At 39.1% G+C, this 25714-nt stretch overlaps 1 protein-coding gene across 1 annotated transcript in view; it reads right to left on the minus strand.

Moving 5' to 3' along the window:
* Window positions 1-25714, minus strand: part of NPEPPS (aminopeptidase puromycin sensitive) — a 119622-nt gene that overhangs the window by 92509 nt on the left and 1399 nt on the right. Inside the window, exon 2 of the mRNA XM_072646216.1 lies at window positions 23032-23336. The gene's annotated coding sequence lies outside the window, so the exon portion shown is untranslated. The remainder of the gene's footprint in view (window positions 1-23031; window positions 23337-25714) is intronic.

Genomic DNA, 25714 nt, shown 5'->3' on the forward strand with positions numbered 1-25714 from the left:
CTGACTATGTCATTCCCCTACTCCAACAACATCAGTGGCTTACTTTTGCTTCTAGGATAAAATATAAACTCCTCTTAGCTTTTAAAGCCCTTCACAATATGGCTCTAACTGATCTTTGTTGCTTCACTGGATATTACTCCACTTGCTACAATCTACAATCTAGCCAAAAGAGACTTCTTTCTGTTTCTCACACAAAATGTCCATCTCTTATCTCCTAGTTTTTGCAATGGCCATCGTCACATGTCTACTATGCACTGTCTCTTTACCTCCACCTCACAAAAGCCTTTACTTCAAGACAGATGCTTCCAACAGCTAGGGCCCTCCCTTCCCTGAGGTAGATTTAACTATGTTGTATTTATTCATCTGTCTACCCTACAGAAAAGAAGCACTTAAAAGAGTAGGCATTATTTCATTTTTTGTATGTGTATTTTCAGTGAATAGCACAGTACCTGCCTGGTACCTAGCAGGCAATTAATAAGTGCATGTTGACTGACTGAATAAAACCAACTCTGGGACTCTTCAGTTTTCAGACATGCAGGTTTTTGGTTTTTTGCTTTTTTTTTTCTTAACTCTTGCAGCCATAGGTCAAGGAGAAAAACTAGTGTATTTTAAAATATTAATTTAAATAGTGTCCCATCTGCAGACATTATGGCTGTATTAGTTCAGGAGAGCTCAAAGAAGAGCTCTGATAGTTACTGATTTTCTTTGGCCCTGGGAAACCACAGCATGTTTCTAGATATAGTCTATTTTAGTTCAAAGTGGGATGTGTATGTGTTTGTGTATACATATATATGTATATATGTATGTATGTACTATATATATGTATGTATATATATACATACATATATATACAGATTTATTTATATAGGATGGGCCAGAGCACAGGTACCCTAGGTGTCTGACAACACATGTCAAGGCAGTGCACAAAAGAAAAATAAAGCTTTTTTAGTCAAAGAGGCCTAATTCAAATCATTCAAGGAAGGTTTACTAATTGTACACTAATTGTCCAATGGTACAATAAGCTCTAAGGGACAGAAGATAGATTGAGAAGCCCACTGCTCTCAAATGTTTTACATTATCAAAAGCATCATCATCTTCAGTGGACTCTATACATCTCAGAGGATTCAGGAGCTCCTCTTACCATCTTATGCTAAACAGGGAAATCTATCTAATATATGAGAGTAAAGGATTAGAAGGTCTGAGAGAGTAGAGAACGAAAGAAAACTTATAAGGAAGCAAAGGAAAAGATGGACAGCTCTCAACACAATGTGTAGTATTTATTACATAGGCTTTCTTGAAAATGGAAATTTCTTGTTTATATATTTTGAATCCTCTTTTATGTTCTGTGTACATGACATACTTTTAAAAATTTGTATTTAAGTTTCAATATTTAAATTTAAATGTTTCTTTTTTCCTTTCTTATTGTGTATTTAAGCTTTAGTAATTAAAAAAAGAAAAAAAGGTCTGAGATAGTTGAACGAAGAGGAGGGATTCATTAGTCTATAGTACCTGCTATCCTTATTCTCTGTTTTGTTTTGTTTTTCAGGAGAATAGGACTATTAGTTCTATCTAAGGGGAAGCTAGGTGGTGAAATGCATAGAGTGCTGAACCTGGAGTTAGGAAGACCTCAGTTCAAATTCAAGCCTCAGACATTAGCTATGTGATCCTGGGCAAGTCACTTATTCCTGTTTGCCTCAGTTTCCTCATCTGTAAAATGAGCTGGAGAAGAAAATGGCAAACTACTCCAGTATCCTTGCCAAGAAAACCCCAGATGGGGTCATGAAGAGTTGGACATGACTGAAAAACAACTGAACAAACAGTTCTATCCAAGTTGAGAAGAAACTCAGTTCCACAAATTGCTATCCTGGAAGCGAAGGCTTGCATCATCCGAAATAGGAATTTAACTGGTCGGCATCTTTTTTTTTCCTTGATAATACCTTTGGTCCCCCTCACTGATCTTTCTTTTTCTTCTAGAAGAAAGAGACACAAAGAAGGCCTGTCATGTTATGAAACATTAAGGTTCAGGACTTAAGCTGAGCCAGAGGTCAGAGAAGCTGAAATCTGTTTAGTTTTTGTTTTGTTGTTGGGTTGTTTTTTTTTTAAATACTAAACATAGCAAAAATAAGTTTTGGGAAAAAAATGGAACCCTAACCCTCATGAAGTGGAGGGGCATCTGAGAATTTACCTAAAGTCTAAAAAAGAATATTGTTCTTTGAAATCAACTGGATTTCTAATTCCCAGTTCTGTTCCATATTGAAATATACTTGCCTTCCTAGGTCACTGTCCAAATTCCTATTACCCAAAGACAACTAATTAATGGTATCCAGTACTGAGCACCTATAACAAGCAACTGTTGTGCTAATCATGTTAATATGTGGTTTTCTAAGTCAATATACAGCTGGCAGGGATCCTTATCTACAGGGTTAGCTCCCTTTCTTCTATTTGAGTTTGATGACACTGCTCCACAAAATGAATTAATATACCCTACCTATTAAGAGGTTACAGTGCTTTGATGGACTTGGGGGACCTTTGAACCAATCCAGCTATAATTTCCGCAGAGATGGCACCATTTAAATTAAAAAACAAAAATATAGTACAAGACTGGACTTTAGTGCTGTAAGAGATTAAAAATCACTTGGGGTGGTTCAGAAAAAGAAAGAATGACTTCCCATTATATTAAGTAAAGCATCATTAAGGAAGCATCATTTATGATGGAGCTGGGTAGATGTTCATCAGGCAGAAAGTGGGGTAAGGCAGAAAAAACAGCATGAGCAAAGGTATTCCAGTAGGAAGGCATTGGGTATGTTCATATTCTACCAGGGCTGAAGCACATGCATAGATAGGGCTGTAGCATAAGAAAAGGCTGAAGAGATAGACTGGGTCATGTTGTGATGGTCCTTGTATACAAGGTTGATTAAATCTTACTAGATACATAGTAATTCACAATGGGAGGTATAGGGCGACTCTGTGAGTATAGTTCACATGGAATAAATTTAAAACAAATGAAAGGGTAATTATCAGTTTGTATCTTAGTCTTCCTCACTTTGGGCCAAAGGGCCACGCAAAAAAGCAAGAAGAGCTGGTATCCAAGCCAAATAGCAGAAAGGAAGGCTATAATGTGACAGTCCATAGATATTTATCAAGCACCTACTATGTGCTAAGCAAGCAGTTACATGGCTCAGTGGATAGCAAGCTGGTCCTGGAGTCAGGAAGACCTGAATTCAAATGTGACCTCAGGCATGAACTAGCTGTGTGACCTTGTGCAAGTCACTTACCCTCTGCCTAGGAGGCAGCTAGGTGACACAGTAAATACAGTGCTGAGCTGAAGTTAAGAAGACCCAAGGTCAGATTTGACCTCAGACACTTACTAGCCATGTATATGTGATCATGGGCAAGTCATTTATCTGCAATTTGCCTTAATCCCCTGGAGAAGGAAACAGCAAATCACTTCAGTATCTGCCAAGAAAATCCCAAACATTATGGTCCATGGGATCATGAAGAGTAGGACATGACTGAACAGCTAAACAATAACATGTGACAGGCACTGTGCTAACTGATGGAATACAAACACAAAAACAAGACAGGGCCTGCCCTCACAGAGCTGACAATCTAATGGGAAGACAAAACACAAAAAGAAGCTGGAAAGGAGAAAGAAGAGGACACTTGGGAAGGTCCCCCAACCAGGGACATGGAGGTCGTGGCCCCACCCACTAATCAGAAAGGCAGAATGTGTGATGAGGTAGAGTACCAAGGTTGAGGAGATATTCCAGAATGAGAAGTTCAACATAGTGCTAGCATAGTATAACCAGGAGAGAAATGAGATGTCTGAGTTGGGAGAGCCAGCTCTTTAATGGAATTTTGGAGGTGGTGACGCAACACACTAAAAAATCAAATCCCATTTCTGAGCATCAGCTGTGAGTGAAAATAATACTCCCCTTTAAACACTGTCTAAGAAATACTCAATAACACTGAAGTTTTCTAGCCCACCTTCTAGAAAGAATACCAAGGAATGGATTCCAACTAGAGAAAAAGGCTTCTAAGATGGCTTAATGATCTGACATAATTGTGACCTGTTCTACAAACAAAAATTACATGACATTTCCCCCTCAATTTTTCAACAGAAGTATAGGCTATTAACAAATTTCATAGTCACAGTTAAGAAATTTTTTGAAAATGCCCAAACCCACAATCAAAGGTACATACTGTATTCATCATTCTAAAACATCTTGAACTGGATGTCTCATAGGTATTTCAAATCAACATAACCAAAAAAGACTCATTATTTTCCCTCAAAATCCTTTCTTGTCCCTAATGTTCCCATTACTGTTAGGGGTACTACCATCCTCCAAGTCACCCAGACCCGAAACCTCAGTGTCATCCTTAACATCTTTGCCACATGTAGTAGGAATAGGCATCTTTGAGGTCATCTGTCAGTTTGTTTGGCTTACTTTTATATATTCCCTGATTCCTAGAGTTTGAAGACCAGGATTCAAGGCCCAGGACTACCACTTACTAGTGACCTTGGCCAAATCACTTAATTTCTGAGCTTTGGTTTCCTCATCTGTAACATGGAGATAATACCTGGACTTTCTATATCTACATAGAGATATTGTAAAATCATATGAAATAATGTACGTGTAATGCTTTGTAAACTATAAAGTACTATGACTTTATAGTTCTGCTAATACTATTATTGCTGCAAGTTTCTTCACTCCAAATTGGGAGACGACATACTTAGAAGAAAATGGTAATAATTCAGGAAGAAAAAGTTGGTTTTATTATTAAAATATATTTTGTTCACCACTGTGTTTTTTAAGCAATTAACTTTTCAGTGTTTGAGTTTTTTCCTCTGTAAAATGAAAAGGACAAACTAAATTATTCTAAGGTCTGTTCTAGCTTTTGACTTCTGTTATCCTCTTTTATGAGGAAATGTTCTACATCATATATTGTTCAGCCCAGTCAGCTAGAGGTGATGGGGTTCTGAGCTGTGGGCTCTAGTTGCTTACTTACTCCTTTCTATCTGTCTTTCTGCATTTCCATTTGACATACTCTTCCTGTTTCCTAAAGACTCTTCATCAGCAGTATCCAAGCTTTTCACAACCTGTTCTGCTTCATCATATATTCCTGCCCTCCCGTGCTTTTATGGTCTAGCCAAATTGGCCTCTCTGTTCTTCATACCTAACTCTAACTCTAGTCTCTGTTAATTTGCATTGGCAAGTCCCCTCAGGCCTGTTACACAATCCCTCCTCCCTTCTACTTTACATAAAATCAAGATAAAGCTCTTGTACCACCTTCAACCCAAAGTCTTTCCCAATCCCCCAACTTCGAGCAGCCTCTCCTTCTTAACAACTTTTTGCTTATTTTTCATGATTCTCTATAGATTTATTTTGCTATACTCATACATGTACATGTCTCCTGAAAGCAGGAATTGTTTTTTTTTCTTTGAATCCCCTTACCTAGCACAGAACCTGGCACGCAGCAGGTCCTTATAAATATTTGTTGAATAATTCTGAGTTATCAAGCTGGAATTCACCTTAAAAGTTATCTAGTACAATCCCACCCCATTTTACAAATGAGGAAACTGAAGACCAGAGAGGTTACACAATAAGTGGCAGAACTGAGATTTTAACCCAGGTTCTCTGACACCAAATTCAGCCTTCTTTCCATTATACCACAGTACCTCTCATGTCCCCCTAGTTCTCTTATATCCTTTTCATTTGTTTCCTTCATCTCATTCTTTTCAGTCATCTTTCTCTCTGTCTCTGTCTACCCCTCAATATTTCTTTCTCAGGTTTTTTGTTTTTGTTTTTGTTTTTGCCATCCTGCCCCACCCCTTTCCCTTTTTGTCCCCCTCTCTACTCTCTCCCTTTGGAATCCAGTTCAACTCCACCCTGGCTACCCCTTGGCATTCTTTTTCTTTCCCTTTGTGTTAGCTATATACTTCAGGGATAAAGTGCTTCATTGGGAGTGCTGGCCTAGACTTTAATGACTTACCTGGTGAAGTAGGTAGAGGGCCAGAAAACTGTAAATATCCACTGGCTTAAGACTTGGCCCTTCTATCCTTTGGTCAGCAGCCAAAGTTTCTTGTCCAGTTAACAGGGTAATGTTGTTCAGGCTGAGGCCCTTAGCTTTATCCAGGTCAGGACGTGTGTTTGCTGGCTAATGCTTCCTTATTATTTTTTTGAGGCTGTCTGAGAAATGATCTGAATGACCTCATTTGTCTCTCTGGTATTTTTCTTCTAAGAGTTCTAAATATTTATTTGAGAAAGAGGCAATTAAAAAGTCAGGAAGCCTCTGATACTTACCAGCTGTGAGATACCAGACAAGTCCCTTCTGCTTTTAGATCCTCAGTTTCCTCAAATGTTAAAGAGGAATGATAATGTATGTAATACCTGCCTCACTGGGCTATTGTGTGCATCAAATGAGATAATGTATATAAAGTCCTGTATAAAGCATTATATTAGTGTCACCTTTTATCTGCCTCTTTATTCATTCCCAAAAGAACATTGGAAGGTAGGGATGCTATCCTCTTGGTTTAGATAAGAAAATGGAAGTATAGAGTGACCTTCCAAAGGTCATGCAGTGAACTAGAGGCAGATATGAGTGTAGAATGTGGGTCTTCTGATTCTTAGCCTGGGGCTCTTTCTGCCAAACTACCTTACCCTATAAATGCTTAAGATGCTGAAATATTTACTTATTTATTTCATTCCAATTATGCTTGGAAAATGAACTCAAATTTTTCTTGATAGAACTCTGCAATTCTGGATAAACCCCAGTGGTCTGTCTGTCTCCTCTCCCCCTCACCCCCACCCCCCGACCCCGCCTTTATCACTTGTCATTTTGGTTCACACAGCTGAGATGTTCATAGAATCACAGAGTCATCAGAAGATCATAAACTTAAAGATCATTTTGTAGATGAGGAAACTGAAACCAAGGGAAGATAAATGACTGGCCTTAGGTCATACAGGGAATAAGTGAAAGAGCTGAGATGTAAACCCAGATCATAGGTATCCAGCCCCAGGACTTGTTCTACTGCACTCCTCCACATGCTACTCCCCTCTGAAAAAATGATGTGGCATCTTTTATGAAGAGTAAAGCCTGCTGCCACCTAAATGTGGAGAAGAGACTGGGATTTGGAATCAGAGGACCAGGGTTTAACTCTCAACTTCCTGGGATGTCAAGCAAGCTGCTTCACCTCTCTAAGGCTTGGTTTTCTTCCCTGCAAAATAAGGAAGATGAACCAGATGACCTCTAATGTTCTCTCCTGCACTAAATCAATGAGCCTAAAGCCCTAAACTGTTGGGACATATCACTCAGAGAAGTGGTTATCTCCCCTGGAGATTTGTAAGGTAGACTATTATCTGGAAAGGCTCAGGTACAATCTTACTGAAGGTAGGAGGATGAGTGAGATGACCTCTGGAGATTCCTGTGCTTCTTTTCTTCTATCACCAAATACCATGCAAGTTTTCAAGCTCTGAGTAGTCTGAGATCACACTACCAAAAACATTGACAGAATGGTTTGCAAAAGATTCCTCTTAGGGATCCTGGAATCTTTTTCACCTGCCCCTCATTCTTGCTCTCCCATTCTCCTTTACCCATCCCCCCAAAATAGTACAAGGTATCTGACATTATTACAGAACATACTGTTTCTGATTTTGTACAAGCTTCTGCAAGAAAACCCTTTTTCTCCCAGGCACTTTTTCTCTGAAATTAAATTGAAAAGTAAAGCACCTTCCCCAACTCTCACTGTCTGCCTGTTTCCTCTTGTTATTCCCCACCTCAAATGGATCATTTGGCTACCTAGTTGCCCAAATCTCCCCCAGACACCTCATAAATCTTGGCTGAACTGAGATTCAGAGAAGAGCAATTTAACCTGTTGCTACTTTTCTGTTAAGAAGGTTCTACCAAGGTTTCCAGGATGGAAAACCAGACCTTCACTGAAGAAGTAGTAGGTTTGAGTGATGATTTTCACACTCCACTTTCTAGCCACCACTCTACTGCTTTCCTTCTTCCTATCTATTTTTCCCTCTCCATCCTCACATACACACAGCAATGACATCAGCTCAACTTGGGTCTGGAACTTGTTTTTCCTAGGGCTTGGGCAACAACAAATCCCCTTTTCCACAGGGGCATGACTAGAGGAGTAAGCAGGGGCCACAGCAAAAAAACAAAAATTGGAGCAGAATTTAGAGATCAGAAATAGAAATATGGTTGGGGGAAATGGAAGCCTGGCCAAACTCTGACCTGCCATGTTAATTAAATTTGCAGATGACACAAGCTGAAAAGGATAACTAATAATATGGAAGACAGAATCAAAATTTCAAATTACATTCCCAATTCAGAAGGATTAATTTTAACAGGGATAAACAAAATCCTGCATGTATGTTCAAAAACTCAGTTCAGGACGAACAGGACGCTAAAACTGACAGTTCATGACCACAACCTCAAGGTGAGCCAACAATATAACAGTGACTGCTTTTAAAAACAGCTAATGCAGTCATAGTAGCTTTAAAAGAAAACAAATCTCACAACAACATCAACAGAGGTGATAATCCCATGGCACCCAGCACTAGCCACAGCAAATGGGTGCTACATTTTAAGAGGTACATTGACCAGCTACGTAGAATGTGCTCCAGAAAGACAGACCAAAACAGCAAAGGGTCTAGAAACCACATTATAGGAGTAAAATAGAATGTTTAGCTTGTAGAAGAGAGTACTAAAGAGCAATAGAAGAGCTATGTTATAATATGTGAGGAAGGGGTATCATGTAGAATATTTAGATTGATCCTTTATAGACCAGTAAGGCACAGTGAAGATCAATCAGTGAAAGTTACAAGGTGACAAATATCACCTCATTACAAAGAAATAACTTGATAACGATAAGGATTATTCAATAATACAACAAGTTGATTCACAATAATGAAAGCAGTATGGTATAAAGGAAAGGGCACTGGATTTGAGATATAGTCCAGCAATTCTGTAAAGCAATTTGGAACTATGCCCCTAAAGTCATTAAACTGTGCATAACCTTTGACCTGGAATATATTATCACTTCTAAGGTTAAGGCACATATAGATCAAAGAAAAAAGGAAAATGACATTGTACAAAAATATTTATAATAGTTTTTTTTTAATTATACTAAGAGAACTGGAAACTAAGAAGGGTGCCTATTAATTGGAGAATGACTGAACAAATTATGGTATGTTAATGTAATGAATATTACTTTGTAGTATGAAACGATTAAAGGAATAGTTTCAGAGAAACCTGAGAAGATTTATCTGAACTGAGGCAAAGTGAAATAAGCAAAACCAGAAGAATAATTTATACAATAACAACCACATTGTAAAGAAAAACAACTTTGAAAGTCATAACTACTCTGAACAATGCAATAATGAACCACCATTCCAGAGGACTGATGATGAATTATGCTACCTATATCCTGACAAAAAGGTAAAAAGGTAATGGATCCAGTGTGCTAAGTGAGACATTTTCAGCCACAAAGGATGTAGGAATTTTTTTTTGACTATGCAAATTTGTTAGAAGGGTTTTATTTTTTTCTCAAAGGAGGAGCTTGTGTTAAAAGATAAAGAGTTTCCACTGAGGCATTCTTTAAATGCATAGAAGAGTATAGAAGGAAGGCCAGAAGGAACAAACAGGGCAGCTTCAAAAGTTACGTGTTGAATTTATTATATACTTAAAAGGAAAAGTAAATCATATGTAATTGAGATTTCTCATTTCATGTATGATCTTCTTCTGTTCTACTTTGGATGTGAAAATGCTGATTTTATATAGTTTTAAGGAAATTAAGTTTAAAAAGGACCAAAGAGACTACGAAAAATTAGTGATATCAAGATCAAATAAATGATATTCATACAGTGCTTTAAAATGTACAAAGCTTTTTTTTTAAACAGACCTATGATTTCACTGGTGTCATCTCCTGTCAATGTATCCAGGTACCTGCTCTGCCACTTGTCATCTTACATATATATATGTATGTGTGTATGTGTGTGTGTGTGTGTATATGCTCAAGGTACTGAGAGTGAATTGTCCAGGGATACTCAGCCACTGTGTATCAGAGGCAGGTCTTAAACCCAGGTTTTTCTGACTCTAAATCTAGTTCTCTCTCAACTATCCTAATATTATCTCTTTTTATAATATACAAAGCTCTTCATATATAATTTCTGTAGCTTTTGTGTACTCATTGTTCTCTTATCTATTTGAATTACTTATTTTCCCTACAGGGGATGCTGATGTAAAAGGGTCAATGAGACAAGCTGGTAAGTCATTTCAGGTAGCCACCATGACCTTCTCTCTGGGAAGCTTAGATTCACAAAAGGCATGAAGCCATGTGAAAGGACAGGGAAGTGACACAGTTTGCATGCAGGAGCCTGGGTTTTCTCTCATGGCCTTTCAGACAGAGACTGGAGATACAGGTGAACCAATATAATGAGATGGTGACTTTGGGTCTGACTCCTATGTGATCGTAGCCTCAGGTTACCTGGACCCAAGATTCTATCTGTGATGACCATGGCTGGAAACAGAAATGATGAAGCCTTCCTTACAAAAGCAACATAGACCATGGAGCAGAGGCATGAACTGGAGTGTGAACAGTGCACAGTGCACAAGTCTATAGTGAATATTACTAGACTGGTGAGCCAAGAACAGGGAAACCAATGTTCCCTCCAATGCTCCCCTGCCTTCCCTTATTTATGCTCCCTGACTTGGAGCTGGACCTGGTAATCACGTGCATGCGCACACGTACACACACACACAAACACACACACACACACACACACACACCCTTCCTTTGTTTACTTTTCAAAATCTACGGATAAATATAGTTCAAAAATTTCCTGATTATATCAAAAGAATGAAAAAGATAAATAGGAGGAGTTTGTGGAGATAAAGGAAAGTAGGAGACTCCATGGAGAAGTACTTAATATTTTTCCTTTCATTTTTGCTATGTTCAATAAATTATGAGGCCATTATAAAAATAAAAATAATAAAATGAGAGGATTGGATTGTAGTTCTTTCAGTGCTAAAATCCTAAGTGTCAAAATCCTTGTCTTTGGAAGTTGTCAAACAGAAAATAACATGCCTTTCTGCCAGATATAGCATAGGAAAGATTTTTATATTATATGGACAGTTGGGTAAAACTATTTTTTATTTTTTAGTTATGAGATGACTAAAATGGAAGGAAGGTGAATTAGGCACAGAGAATAGAAGTAATACCCTGATGAAGAGGTAGGGTACATGCATATCTGGAAGAAGGGAAGGGTGGCTCCACATAGAGGTAAACAAACTCTGTGTTATAAAAGAGAGGAAAGCAACCACGGAATACTACTGGGCAAAGTTTCTAGTCTACAGCTTCTAATACTTCTTCCAGCCCAATAGGCTTGGGATTCCAGCTTTGCTGCTTCCCCTTTCCCTCCCTTTTAGGCAGCTCTTATGGAAACTTTGAAATTCTTTCCTTCCTTCCAGATGGAGAGCTCTGGCAGAGGGAATGTTTTGGCCAGGATAAAATGACTCCTTCTCAGTCATGGGATAGAGCTGAGGTTTGCTTTCTTGGAAACCAGCTTTTGTTATTAGGAGGCATGATAATGGCTAGGGAAAGACAGAAACTCTTTGGTAATAAGAAAGTAAGAACAGATATTTCTAGGATTCATTTAAGTAGTGAGTCCCTAGAAAGATATTCAAAGTTTTGAGTACAACATTTGAGTACAACTGGAAGTAAAAGTCATCTCAGTTACTCTGCTCCTCAAGTTACTTATTCCATATGGTATCTTCAGAATTCTACCTGACACAAGTATATTTTCCAACAGCCAATCTTGAAAGCTCTGTCAAACACCTCTCTTCAATTGACTGAGGAACAAAATTAAAGTTAAATTTTAAAAAATTTACAAGTACTTTTTATTGCAAGGTGACACCCTAGGTGGTAAGATTGAAGAAACAGAGGTGACACAGTCATTGGTCTCAAAAAGCTTACATTCTGTTCAGAGGGGGAAGAAGGGAAGGAAGAAGACATCAAACAACTCTGATATGAGGAAGACTACTAAATGCAAAGCAAAAGTCCAAGCAATGTACCACCAGAAATCTTAAGTTCACCTACAACTACAGGGTGGACAAAAAAAGGATGTTGGGAAGCTTCTGAGTAGGAAAGGTATTGTGAGTTGGGGCTGGAAGAAAAGGAAAAATCTGAAGGACTTTGAAAGATTTATATTCTCTTGTGCTAATTTTGGCCTAACAACACCAAGAAAACACAGGTGCTCCATCAGTCACCACCACACCATTCATATGTAGAACCATCAGTTACAGCAAACAGAGAAGTTTTGAATGCTGTAGATAAGTTCACTTACCTTGGTAGAGTCCTTTATAGAAATGTACACGTTAATAATGAGGTTGATGCTTGCATTGTCAGAGCTAGCTCAGTGTTTGGAAGGCTCCAAAGGAAAGTAAAGGAGAGAAGAGGTATTAGACTGATTACCAAACTGAAGGTCTATAGAGCCATTGTGCTGACCTCATTGTTGTACCTGTGAATCCTGGACAGTCCACCAGTGCCATGCCAGGAAACTGAATTGTTTTCATTTGAACTGTCTTAGGAAGATTCTGAAGATCACCTGGCAGGATAAGGTAGCAGACACTGAGGTCCTTACTTGAAATAAACTACAAGCATTCAAACTCTGCTTGAGAGAGCACAACTTTAATGGGCCAGCTATGTTGTTTGAATATAAAATGTACGCTTGCCAAAAAGACTATTTTACGGAGAACTCACATAGGGCAAGTATTCACATTGTGGTGATCAGAAGAAGCAATAAAAGGATACTTTCAAGGTCTCTCTTAAGAACTTTGGAATTGGTTGTGTGACATGGGAGACACTGATAGGGAACTGCTCAGCTTGGTGTGCTCACATCAGAGAAGGTGCTGTGCTCTATGAGCAAAGCAGAATTGCTCAAATTCTCAAAGGAAACACAAGATGCCCAAATTTAGAGTATCCACCCCAAATGTTCACACAGATTATAGTGCCTGACCTATGGTAGGGCATTCCAAGCTGATATTGGTCTGATCAGCCTTAGTCACACACACTGAAACTTGACTATAACATAGTGATGTCATTCAAGAAGAAAGGACAACAACCAACCAATGACCAACTCTCTTTTGGTAGAGGAAGGGAGTAGGAAAAGGAAAGGAGAAGAGGGAATAAGGAAAAGACAGAATGAAAATGAGGGGTGGAGAATAATGCAATTTGGCTGGAATGAAGTCATAATTAATAGCTAGCATTTATGTAGTGCTTTAAGATTTTAAAGATGTTTTACATAATGTTGACTCATTTGATCCTTACAACCCTGTGAAACAGGTGCTAATAGGCACCCACATGACATAGTGTCCGAACTCGGGTCTTCATGACTCCAAGTGCCACATAATCCACTCAACCACTTAGTTGCCACAATCTGATATGATCATGCCTTAAAGCAATGATTTCTAAACTTGTTTGATATACATCCCTATCATTGAAAAATTGTTGGGCCCACCTCCTTAATATCTGTATATGTATATATCCTTAATATCTGTATGTGTGTATGTGTGTGTGTGTGTGTGTATGTGTCAAATATGAGTATTATCAAGGAATCATGAATTTTTTAAAGTACCTGTTATGTTCTAGGCACTGAATTAGCCACTGGGGAAAGATACAAAGACAAAAGTAGAATACTCCTTGCCCTGAAGGAGCTTACGTTATAAGATGGGGAGACATGTACAAACAGAGATGTATATAAAACATATACAAAGCAAATATGAGTTAACCTTGGAGAAAAAGGAACTAGCAGTTGAGAGGATAACTTGAAGGAGCCTAGGAATTCCAAGAATTAGCAGTTGGGGGGAGGGGAGTGGAAAGAGGAAAGTATTTCTGGTGTGGAGTACACAACCAGTGACAAGACATCAAGATGGAGTACTTTGTGTGAGAACAGTAGGTAGTGCAGGGTCAAGGATGAAACTGTTTAAAAAAAAATGAAATATTGTATTCTGCATTTTAGGCCCAAATCTGCCAGAAACCATTTTATTAATTTAACATTATTCTAAATCTAAGCATTTCCAGTTTAGATAAACATCCGAGCTGGCAAAGTTTTCCCATCACCTCAGACATCTCTCTAGAAAGGTTTGAAATAACTTTCTCAGAATCTTGAACAAGGAAAACAAAACAAACAAATAAAAAAAAACAAACTTGAATAAGCATATTACAAATATGCTTCAACATTCTAGGACAGGGGTAGGCAACCAATCCTACTGTGGCCTGTTTGGGTAGGGGAGACTTGTGCCTAATAGTACAAAATTAAAACTTTTTTTTCTTTTAACAGTGTTATCTCTAGGGTTTTTTTCTCTTTTTAAAAAAAAATTTTTATCCCCACCTCAGCACAGTGACTAAAATAAATGTTGATTAACTACTGCCTAAATGACTTTTACATTTTTAAATACAATTCATTGCATTTTAAAATGTAAATACTATCCTTCATAAACTCTGAGGAAAAAAATACACAGGCCACAGGTTTGTTTGGGGACTCCTATTCTAGCACAAGTCTCATTTAATGGTCAGCTAAAACTAGTAGATTCCTTCCTAAAACAGCTCTTTCCAAGGACTGAAAGGGCTTCTTCTCTGAGATCAATGCCCTAATCCTTTCTGAATGGCTTTAGTTGGATTATAGGACCACGCATTCTTGTGACAGAGAGGCAAAGATCTTAACCAGACTTTTTGTTCTAAGTTTGGGTACCACCCTTAAATCTATTTTGCCTTTATTCCCTTAGTTTTTTGTTCTTGACCTTCTACACATTTTTCTAAAAAGAAAAGTATAGATAGGATTAATCACAACTAGATAAATTTGTTATTGTTCAGTCCAACTCTTCATGATCCCATTTGGGGTTCTCTTTCTCCAGCGCTTATTACAAAGGAAGAAACTAAGGCAAATAGGTTTAAGTGACTTTCCCAAAGTTACACTGCTACCAAGTGTCTGGGGCCAGACTTGAATTCAGGAAGATGAGCCTTCCTGACTCCAGGCCCAGCACTCTATCCACTGTATCACCTAGATAAATATTTGTTTCTTAATATTTTCATTTGAACTAAAAGGGAATTTTTTTATTGTGTTCTCATGTGACGGAGGTTGCAAACCAGAGTGACTGGAAGGATGGTGGTGCCCTAAATAGTAAAAGGGAAATTTAGAAAAGGGGTGAGTCTTTTGGGCAAAGATGAGTTCTGTTTTAGACATGCTGACTCTGAAATGCCTATGGAACATCTAACTGAAAATATCCAATAAGCAATTGGTAATATGGGACTGGTGCTCAGGAGAGAGACTAGGGCTGGCTATATAGATCTGAGTAGTCATCTATATAGAAATAATAATTGAAACAGTGAAAGCTGATGATGTTACCTAATGATAAACTATAGAGAAGAATGCCCAGGACAGACCCTTGGACTATGCTCACAGTTAGTAGTCAGCAAAGCAGACTGAGATGAATGATCAGAGGGATGGTAGAAGGAACTCATAATGGCCATGGTGACTACCAGGTGACTATCACAAGCATTTGACACTGTGGACCACGTTTTGCTAGATATTCTCCTCCCTCAATTTTCATGGCACTGCTGAGTCTCAGTTTGCCTCCTATCTCTATGATCAGGGCAAACTATGTCAATGGGAATTTTCTAATGGATTCAGAGGACCCTCTAGCTTTATCTTCTACTGAACAGCATCCATAATTTTCTTCATACCACAACTCAAGTGCCAGCTCCCTAATAAGGCCTTGGCTAAGTGACCTTTCTCCCCAAATTATTTATTTATATTTGTATATACTACTATTTCCCCAGAAAGAATGTAAATTTCTTGAAGGCAGGAGACATTTTGTCCTTATCAGGTTCCCAATGCCTAGAGCAGTGCCCTGCATGGAGGAGGCAACAAATAAATGTTGCTTGATTGTTTGCCTCAACTTTGAAAAGAGTCTAATTTTTACCCTTTACTAGAAATGTGGTCAATGTAAATCTTAGCTATTTCTGTAAAGCAGTTTCAAGAATAATGCATTTCTTATCATCTCTGTGCTAATGATTCTCAAATCTGATTATCTTGCCTTCCCTGCTGCCCTCCAGTCTTGCATCACTGACAACCTATTGGATATCTCATACTGGATGTCCTACAGACGTCTTAAACTCAAAATGCCCCAAACTGAACACGTTATCTTTTTTTATAAATAGTATTTTTTCCAACAACATGTAAAGATATTTTAAACATTCATTTTATAAGATTTTTTCCACTCCTTTCCCTCTCCCTTCCCCAAGAAAGCAAGCAATCTAATATAGATTATAAATATGCAGTCATGTTAAATGTATTTCTTCATTATCTTTTCCCCTAAGTCCTTCCCACTTCCAAAATTTCTATTATTGCTGTCAAGGGCACTACCATTCTCCCAGGTCCCCAGGCTCCCAACCTAGATGTCCTCAACTCCTCCCCATCTCTCACCCCCGATTATCCAATCTGTTGACAAAGCCTGACCATTTCTCCTTTGCAACATCTCTAGATTTCACCTCCTTCTCTCCTCTCACACAGCTTCCTTCCTGGTGCAGGTCTTCATCATCTCATGCCTGGACTATTGCAACAGCCTGCTAATTAGTCTGCCTGCTACCAGTCTCTTCCTATTCCAGTTCATCCTCCATTCAGCTGTCAAAGTGATTTTTCTAAAATACCAGTCCAGCCATGTCATCCCTCTACTTAATCAACTCCAGTGGCTTGCTATTATCTCCAGGAACAAATAAAAAATCCTTTGGTGTTCAAAGCTCTTCTTAACCTATACCACTATCACCACCCCTTCTAGCTTTCCAGTCTTCTTACATCTTACACCCCTCCATGTATTCTATGTTGCTGTGATACTGGCCTTCTTGTCTCCTTGTTGCTTAAACAGCACACTCCATATTCCACCTCCAGGCATTTTCCATGGCTCTCCCCCAACCTTGGAACTCTCTCCTTCCTAATCTCTGCCTCTTGGCTTCCCTGGCTTCTTTCAAGTCCCAGCTAAAATCTAATTTTCTACAGGAACCCTTTTCCCAATCCCTTTCAGTTCTAGTGCCTTCCCTCTGTTGATCATTTCCTACTTATCCCATATATATAGCGTGTATGTATATAGTTGTTCAATGTTGTCTGTCCCATTAAGCTGTGAACTCCTCGCATCAGGAAGTATTTTTGTCTTTCTTTGTATCCCCCGTGCTTTAGCACTGGGTGGGCTCATAGCAGACACTTAATAAATACTTACTGACTGTCTGACAGTAGAGTAAATGTAGACTGATTTCATTCATTTTTACTAACACTATAATCTCCAGGACTGGTATTTGTAAAATCAAGTGGCTGGACTGGGAAACTTCACATACTTGTTTAAATGTCTGAGATTCTTAGAAACCGATTAAAGAAACAGGTAGTCTGATTTTCCCGTTGGTTCTGATCCAGGGATGCTGATGCTACTGATATGGAGCCATAATATCTAGAGAGATTTGGGTGATACTTGAGTAATCCCTGACAAGTCAGGAACAGTGAGTCAGTGTGGACCTCTGTCACCCTTCTGGGAAACCTCTCCAGTAACAGACAGTAAGACAAGACCGGCCTTTCTTTACCAACACCTTCCCCCTGGGGCTCCTTCCCAGTGGTTTCACCCTAGTTTTCCCAGCAGCAGTAATATTCAGTGCCACACCCATCCTAGCTGTAGTGTCCAGTCTTCCCTCTTCCAATCCCACAACTTTACCCAATGTCAAGGAGAAAGAACTGGCACATTCCAAGAAATGGGCATACATCAGGGAGATGTGATGAGTGAAAAAGGAAAGTCCAGAGCTGGATAGAGGGGAAGCACTTCAGAAGACCTGAGGTAAAATGCAAGAGTAGACTCTCAACCCCAGGAATGAATAAGAGGAGGAATGTACTAACCTACAGCGGAACTGGGCAGAAGCAAGGGCTATAAAGTTAGAGCTGGAGTTGGGGAAGCTGAAAGGGGGAGGAGGGCAGAAGAAATTTAAGAGGCCACCTTGTTCAATCCTTTCATTTAGAGATGAGGAAATTGGGACTCAAAAAAGCTAAGTGATTTGCCCCAAATCACGCTGGGATAATGGCAGAGGCAGGTTCTTAATCCAATAAGTAGTACTAGGTACTGTGACTAGGAATTTTCCAACCTGGAAGCAGACCTTCCAACCAATAAATCAACAAAAATACAGAGTTGGCAACTGTGTTGTCAAAAAAGTAGACTTTTGGGTATACAGACTGAACTTCTAGAAGTCTCCTCTCTCCCTCATTTTCCTCCAACTCTGAACTTAAAAAAAAAATTCAGTGTGACAGAGAATTTCAAATTCAGCAAGAAGCCTATAGAGATAGGCAAAGTAAGTCCTGCTCAAGAATGGGGATCATAAGATCTCAAAGTAATCACAGATTACTTGGGTTCCCCAAAGTTCCAATTCCAATGCAGTTTTAGTGCCCTCTAGTGGGAATTTTCCCATATTCATAAGACTGCTCTGGCTTGACTCCGAAAAGATGACAGGCCTTCTAAGACTGTTGTCTTCAGTCAGGCCCATGCAGCCCTAAATTGACCCTAGAGTCACATGAATGACTGGATTTTAAGGGCAAAACCAAGAGTGTACCTTGTACACAGTACTAAAATTACCTTCAAGGTTTATGAAGTATTTTATATACATTCTGTACTATAATCTTTACAATAATCCTGTGAGGCAAGCACTACAAGTTTTATCCTCATTTTGTAGATGAGGAAATAGGTACTTAGAAAGGACTCTCCTGACATCAAGTTCAACTGTCTTTCCATTACACCATGTTAAGTAAGTATTTCACAAAACCACCGAATGTCAGAGACAGAAAGGGCCTTAGACATAATCCAGAGAAGGCCCAAAGAAGTAAAATGACTTGAAGACAGAGGGAGTTTGTGGCAGATCTCAAACTAGAACCGGTCTTTTAATTCTTAATACCGTCTTCTTTGCTCTGTTCTACCCCATTTGTTAATTGAGGGAGCTGGTAGAAAGATTGAACTGTTCTGGCAAGCACCCATATAATTAGCAATTCTTAGGGAGAGAAGAGAAAGGGGGAAAGTTAAGTGATAACATCTAAGAATTGCACCCTTCTTCCCTGTCCCATGCCTAACTGTTTAACAAACATTTAGAAAAGAGTTTCTGTGTATAAAGTCCTATGCTGTATAGAAAAAACAAAAAAATGTAAGAAAAAATTGATCCCTGATCTCAAGGAATTCACATTCTAGCAGGGGATCCATAAATACAAGATAATTTGTAGAGGTAGAGAAAGCACTAATCAATTGTTCCCTCCTATGTGGTTCTGTGCTCAGCAAAGGTTTGAGACTGGGCTTGAAGTTAAGAATTCTAAAAGGTAGAGTAAAAGAGAGAATGAATTCTATGAAGAGGGACCAGGCAGCCTATGTACACATGCCTTTTTGGCTTGACCAATACAAGGGCTGATTTCCTCACCTTCAGGCTCTAGCTGCTAACCTTCTTGTACCCCTGTTAGGGAAAGAAAGCACAAAAGGGGTTGTGAGAGAAAGTGTGTAGGACAGGAAACAGCCATGTGAAGATCTGTCTCTTGATCAGAACAGAGTTAGCAAGGTGAAGCATCGGCAATAGCAGAAGCAGGTGAGGAGTTAAGAGAAGAGCTATCTGCTCCATTCCACGCTGTACCTTAGACTGCTGCTCTTAGATTTATCACCCTAGTTAAATTCTTAGTGTGTACAGTGAAAATGGATAGCAAACCATCCATATTCTGAGAACTAGAACGTTCTGAGACTAGGGGCAAAATTTATTCAAAAATGAAGTTGCTCAAAATAAGTAGTTTAAATAGCCCCATTTCATGGGGTGGGATATATAAGGACCTGGGGTAGGAGGGGGAATAAATGCTAGAGTTGCAAGGACTTGATTAAGATAAGATTAAGAGGAATGAAGTGGTGATGGTAAAGTTGGGAAACTCAGAAATTCAGTTCTTTCCCAGGATAAAGATAATATTCTTAGACTATTTTCTTTATCCATACCTGTTATTTCATTCCATCCACACAGGGAGGTTCCCAATGAGAAAATTCCCTCTACCAATTCAGGTAGGTAACTGTTCAGCAATTTATATTCCTAGGGAGTTGCATGGGACCCCAAAAGATTAAATGAGTTGACCAGAGTCATATATCCTATCTTGTGTCTGTCAAGAGGTATGACTTCAGGCCAGTTCTTTTGGATGAGGCTAGGTCCCTGTCCACTACGTCTGGGCTGCCTCTCTTAGCTACATTAATTTAGTAATAAAACCAAATACTGTACTTGATCTTTTCCATTTCTTTTGTACATAACTTGCCAAGATCACCAAATGCTATCTGATACAAAAGCTTGCCTTTTCAAAACCAACATTCTTCTGGTGATGAATTCTTGCTGAGAATCACTGCAATATCTGAGGAGTCAAAATTGTGGGTAACCCAAAGGACAATAAGAAAATGCCAGGTGGGTTGTAAAAACATGACTTCGATGCATAAAATGTTAGAAAAGGCATTATTAGAGGCATTTACAAACAGAAAAAGGAGATGGATCAGTCACAGAGTGAGACTGAGAGATAACAGTTGAAAAGCCTGAAAGTAAACAGCAGAATCCATGAAATATTAAGAACTAGAGAAAGCCTTTAGAGCATGTGATGGATCCTTCATAAATGGACAATTTATAAAAGGTCACAAATAAGAATTACACAAGAGAAGATATGAATAAATTGTAATCTGTAAAAAAAAAAATGGTTATATATGCCAAAGAACTGGTAACGCCCATCAACTGAGAAAAGATCAAACTGTAGTACATGAATGTAATGGAAAATTATCATGCTATAAGGAACAGCAAATGTGAAAAATAATGAAGCATGAGAAGATTTAAATGAATTGATGCAAAGTGAAGTAAGATGAACCATGAACATAAAGTATACACTATGAACACAATGTAACTGGAAATTCAACAACAAAAAATGAAATGAAACTAAAACTGAATACTATGTAACTATTCTATATAATTGAAATGAGCAAGGTTAGCCCAGAAGAAAAGATGAGGAAATGCACCTTTCTCCCTTCTTCGGAGAGACAGGGGACCATGAGAATATGATATAACATATACTTTCAGACTTGGTTATTCTTGCTGAAATACTTTTTCCTCTTTTTTTTATTCTTTATTATAGGGGATAGTTCTCTGGATAGGGAAGAGACAATGGTATATTTGGAAATGAAAGTGATATAAACACAAAATACATCAATAAACAGTTTTTATTTCTTTAAAAATTGCAATCTGTGCCAATAATGGAAGAACCCACATGAGTAAGATCATGGATGCATCAACAGTATCTCTCTGTGTCTTTCTCTCAGTCTCTCTATGCTATGTACAAAGGATACATATATGGTATTTAAAGCCTATGATTTTTGGTTATTACTTAACATTTCATCTCCTACCTCCAATGCCTTTGTTACCAATTGTTCAGCACACCTGAACTGAACTCCTTCCTTACCTCTACCTCTTACAATCCTTAGCTTCCTTTAAAATAACTTAGGAGCCACCTGCTATGGGAAACCTTTCCTGACTTCCCCCTCCTTCAATCAATAAAAAAGCATTTTTAAGCACCTACTTTATGCCAGGCTTGTGCTAGACTTACATTCTATAAGAAACTTACATTCTACTAGTTATTATTATTCTCTTCCTTCTGAAATTAGGTATCTTTACCCCCTTCTTGAGGGCAAGGACTGTTTTGTTTTTGCAATTCCAATGCCCACCATGATGCCTGGTCTATAACAGACACTTAACAAATGCTCACTGTTCTAGTGGGGAGGTGGATGCTAACTTAGGCCTTTGGGAACCCCAAATTTGAAAGCTGTGTCCTTTACTATTCACTAAAAACTCTGAGCCTTGGCTGTAACGTGTGACTTGACATGATAGCGTGTGCCTGGGAGAACAGAATTTGGAGACAGTAAAATTAAATTTATAAGGACATTTTAGAGAATGTCACCCATTGTGTGTTAGGTGGCTTTCTACCTTACCTACTCCTGGTGGAACCTATATATACCCAAATTCAGCTACAAGTGTGTCTTGATTTGCAATTCCCAGTCCTCCAGGTTCACAACCTAGACATCATCTTCTAATCTTCACTATCTCTCCCCCGCTATATCCAATGTGTTGATAAGGCTGGTCCATTTCAGCTTTGCAACATCTCTCCAATACATTCCCTTCTCTCCTCTCATACTGCCACAATCCTGACATTGGTCCTTATTACCTCATGCCTAACTATTACACTAGCCCACTGGCTGGTTTGCCTGCCATAAATCAATCTCCACTTTAGTCCATTCTCCAAGTCTGATCCATTCAGCTGACAGTGATTTTCCTAAAGCACTGGTCCACCATCTCCTCAATCAATTCTAGTAGCTTCCTATCACCTCCAGAATCAAACACAAAATCCTCTGTCTGGCATTCAAAGCTCTTCATATCCTACTTCTCCTGTGCCCCATCCCCCTTTCCATTCTTCTTACATCTTACAGATCCCATATACTCTTTAATCCAGTGGCCTCCTTGTTGTTCCATGAACAAGATATTCTATCCCTTGGCTTCTGACATTTTCTCTGTTTGTTCCCTATCTGGAACCGTCTCCCTCCTGTTTTCTTTAGCTTCCTTCAAGTCCCAACTAAAACCCCACTTTCTACACAAAGCCTTCCCCAATCCCTCTAAATTCTAGGGCCTCCCCTCTGGTGATCATTTCCTACTTGTCTTGTATGTAGACAGCTTGTTTGTACATAGTTGTTTACTTGTTGTCTCCCCCTTTAGACTGTGAGTTCCTTGAAGGCAGGGATTTCCTTTTGCCTTTCTCTGTATCCCTAGGCCTTAACACAGTACCTGGAATATAGGGGTGCAAGGGGTGTTCAGGGACAACTAACACCTCCTGTTTGAGGGCTTACTGAACCCTTTTCAGGACTGCTTATCCACCTTTGGTGTGCAGTTTTCACTGAACTCACCTGCGGATCCAAGAAGTTGCAGCAACATGTCCATAAAACATAAGCTAAATCAGGTTGAGAGTAACCAGCAAGTCTCAAACCCACTGGTGAATTAGGGAGGTGTCTATTCCAAGCATGTGAAGATTTCCCCTGGCAGAATGGGCACATGAGAAGAATTTATTCCAATGGCCATGAAGGTAGCTGAAGCAGGCACTGTGGAGAGCTTAAGAGTTTGGGCAGACATGGAAGATGTCAAGGTCATCCACTGTATCCCAGACTATCACCAGCAGTGTTGATTTTTGTCTTGTCGCTGGACTTTAATGATTCTGGAAGAGAGAGTGAGACTAATGACTCTGTGCAACTCACTTAAATCCAACTCACTCAAAAGTCAAGACATCACCACCATGTCATTGGTCCTCTTCAAAACAAAGGACAAACAATAACCTGGCCCATAGTAAACTCTTAATAAATGCTTACCGACTGACAGAAGAGCTAATTGGGCTTAGTACCAAGGGTAACTTATAAGACCCTGGGAAGGTACTGTCCAGAAGAGTATAAAACAACTTTAAGGATAACTAATTTTGTGTGGTGGCAAAGAACTGGAAATTGAAGGGTGGCCCATCAAATGGGGAATGGCTAATCAAGTTGTGGCATGTGATTGTGATGGAATACTACTGTGCTCTAAGAAATGATAAGCTGGTTGATTTTAGAAAAACATGAAAGACTTGTATGAAATAATGAAGAAGGAAATGAGATGAGGCAAGAGAACAATGTATATGGTAATAATAAAACTGTTTGAAGAGTAACTGAATGACTAAGCTATTTTGAGTATTATAAATATTTAAATCAACTGCAAAGGACCTATGAAGAAACATGCTATCCATCTCCAGAGAAAGAGCTGATAAGTAGAAGTATGCATGGTATGCTTTTTTTATATGTGTGTGTGAAATGGCGACTTTCTCTAGCGTAGGGTGGGGAGAAAGGTAGGGAGACAGTTTGGAACTTAAAATGTAATGAAAGAAAAAGAGAGAACTACAACTCATCATAGGGTAAAGGCCTTTAGCTACTCTCCATGCTCTAGTTCAGAGGGGTGAAACAGAAACCTACTGGCAGAGTGCTATCCAACCAGTTTAAATGTAATTGGAAAATGTTTAAAAAATAAATAAAAATACAATACAGCATAGAAAATGTGTATTTGTGGTTTTCTAAGTCAATATGCAGCCCACTGGTATTTGTTTCTATTTGACTTTAACACCGCTGCATCTAGTTTACCAAGGGTCACAGTCGTATCCTAGTCAAGCTTAGTCCTTCCTATTTAGTGAATAGAGAATTCTGGCATGAGAAAATATAGTCCCTAGGGTCTGTGAGAACTCCACATTCCAGAGTCCAAAAACTCTTGGCTGTCCTTTCTCTCTTAACCAGAAGGTGTCAGATTTATTCTAGTCCTCCCTCCCCTTGCAGTGGTAATCTCCAAGAATGGAAATGGGTTGCAAGCAGATTACTCTGATCTGTAAGCTTTGCCCCCCTCTCTCTTATCATGGGGGGGAGTCACAAATAGCCTGAAATTCCCTTTTAGGATTACTGTTAGATTTACTAGTTGGGGTGAAAGTGGAGAGAGAGGAGGGGGGCATAAAGCTGGAGACAAGGAAAGGATTAACCCTGGACACCTGGGGCCCATCTGGTGAGAAAGGGATGGAAGGTATCCCCTCGTGTATGCATTCCACAAACATAAAGGCAGTGTTTTTGTCCCAATGTTTTTGTGTGCCCAGCTATTAACAGTGCCAGAAACATAGTAGGTACCTAAATAGCTTGATTGATTGTTGTGTTACAGCATATTAATCATTAAAGAAGCTACAAAATTTAGGTAAAACATTCTCCCTGTCCTTACAGAGTTTAGTCTAATTCTGAACATGCTCCTGGAAAATCTTTACCATCCTTGAAGGGGAGGAAAAGTCCGCCCCAAGGCTCTAAGAGCAGCGAAGGGGATAGAGGCAAGAAGATACTTCACTTTCACTTTCAGACTCAAAAGAGTTTAGGCAAACAATCCTAGAGGTAGTATCAGTCGTCCCCCACCCCATCCCCCCACTTGAGACCTCAGGAGAAAGGGAGTTAAAGGACTTCAGAATGATTTCCAGATCACTCCCAGGATAGGAGCTGCCAACAACTTTACATTGGTTAAGAGGTAGATAACCACCTATGTCTAGCCCAGAGGACAAAAGCATATTCCTTGATTATGCCAGATATAACCCACTCCTTTCAGTACTTCCAGATGGCTAGCAAGCACTGCTTGGTGGTAGCAAATTACCTGACAAAGGCACCGAGTCTCTGAGGGTAGGGAAGGTAATACCTTGAGAACTGGTGGGCAGGTAAAGCTATGCTAATGAATGGGATGATGATGCTAACAAGATTTACCATAGAAGAACAGCTAAAGATCAGTAGAGAATATTGCCTAGAAAATAAATTTCTTAAGTCCTCTGAATAACCCTTGGAAAAATCACCTACCCTCCATTTTCCTCTATTTCTTCGAGATCACATCAGCCTTAAGTGCCCAAGAAAGGAGATATATAGTATAAACACAAGGCAAATCTATTATTTTCAAACTACATGTCATTTAATATCAAAGCCTCCTGATTTTTAAGGATTCCCTCCCCAAATTCAACTGGGCACACATCATCACAATGCAAGGCCAGGAAGTAAAGTATCC

Source organism: Notamacropus eugenii, chromosome 2, assembly GCF_028372415.1.
Source record: "Notamacropus eugenii isolate mMacEug1 chromosome 2, mMacEug1.pri_v2, whole genome shotgun sequence".
In the NCBI taxonomy this organism is placed as follows: domain Eukaryota; kingdom Metazoa; phylum Chordata; class Mammalia; order Diprotodontia; family Macropodidae; genus Notamacropus; species Notamacropus eugenii.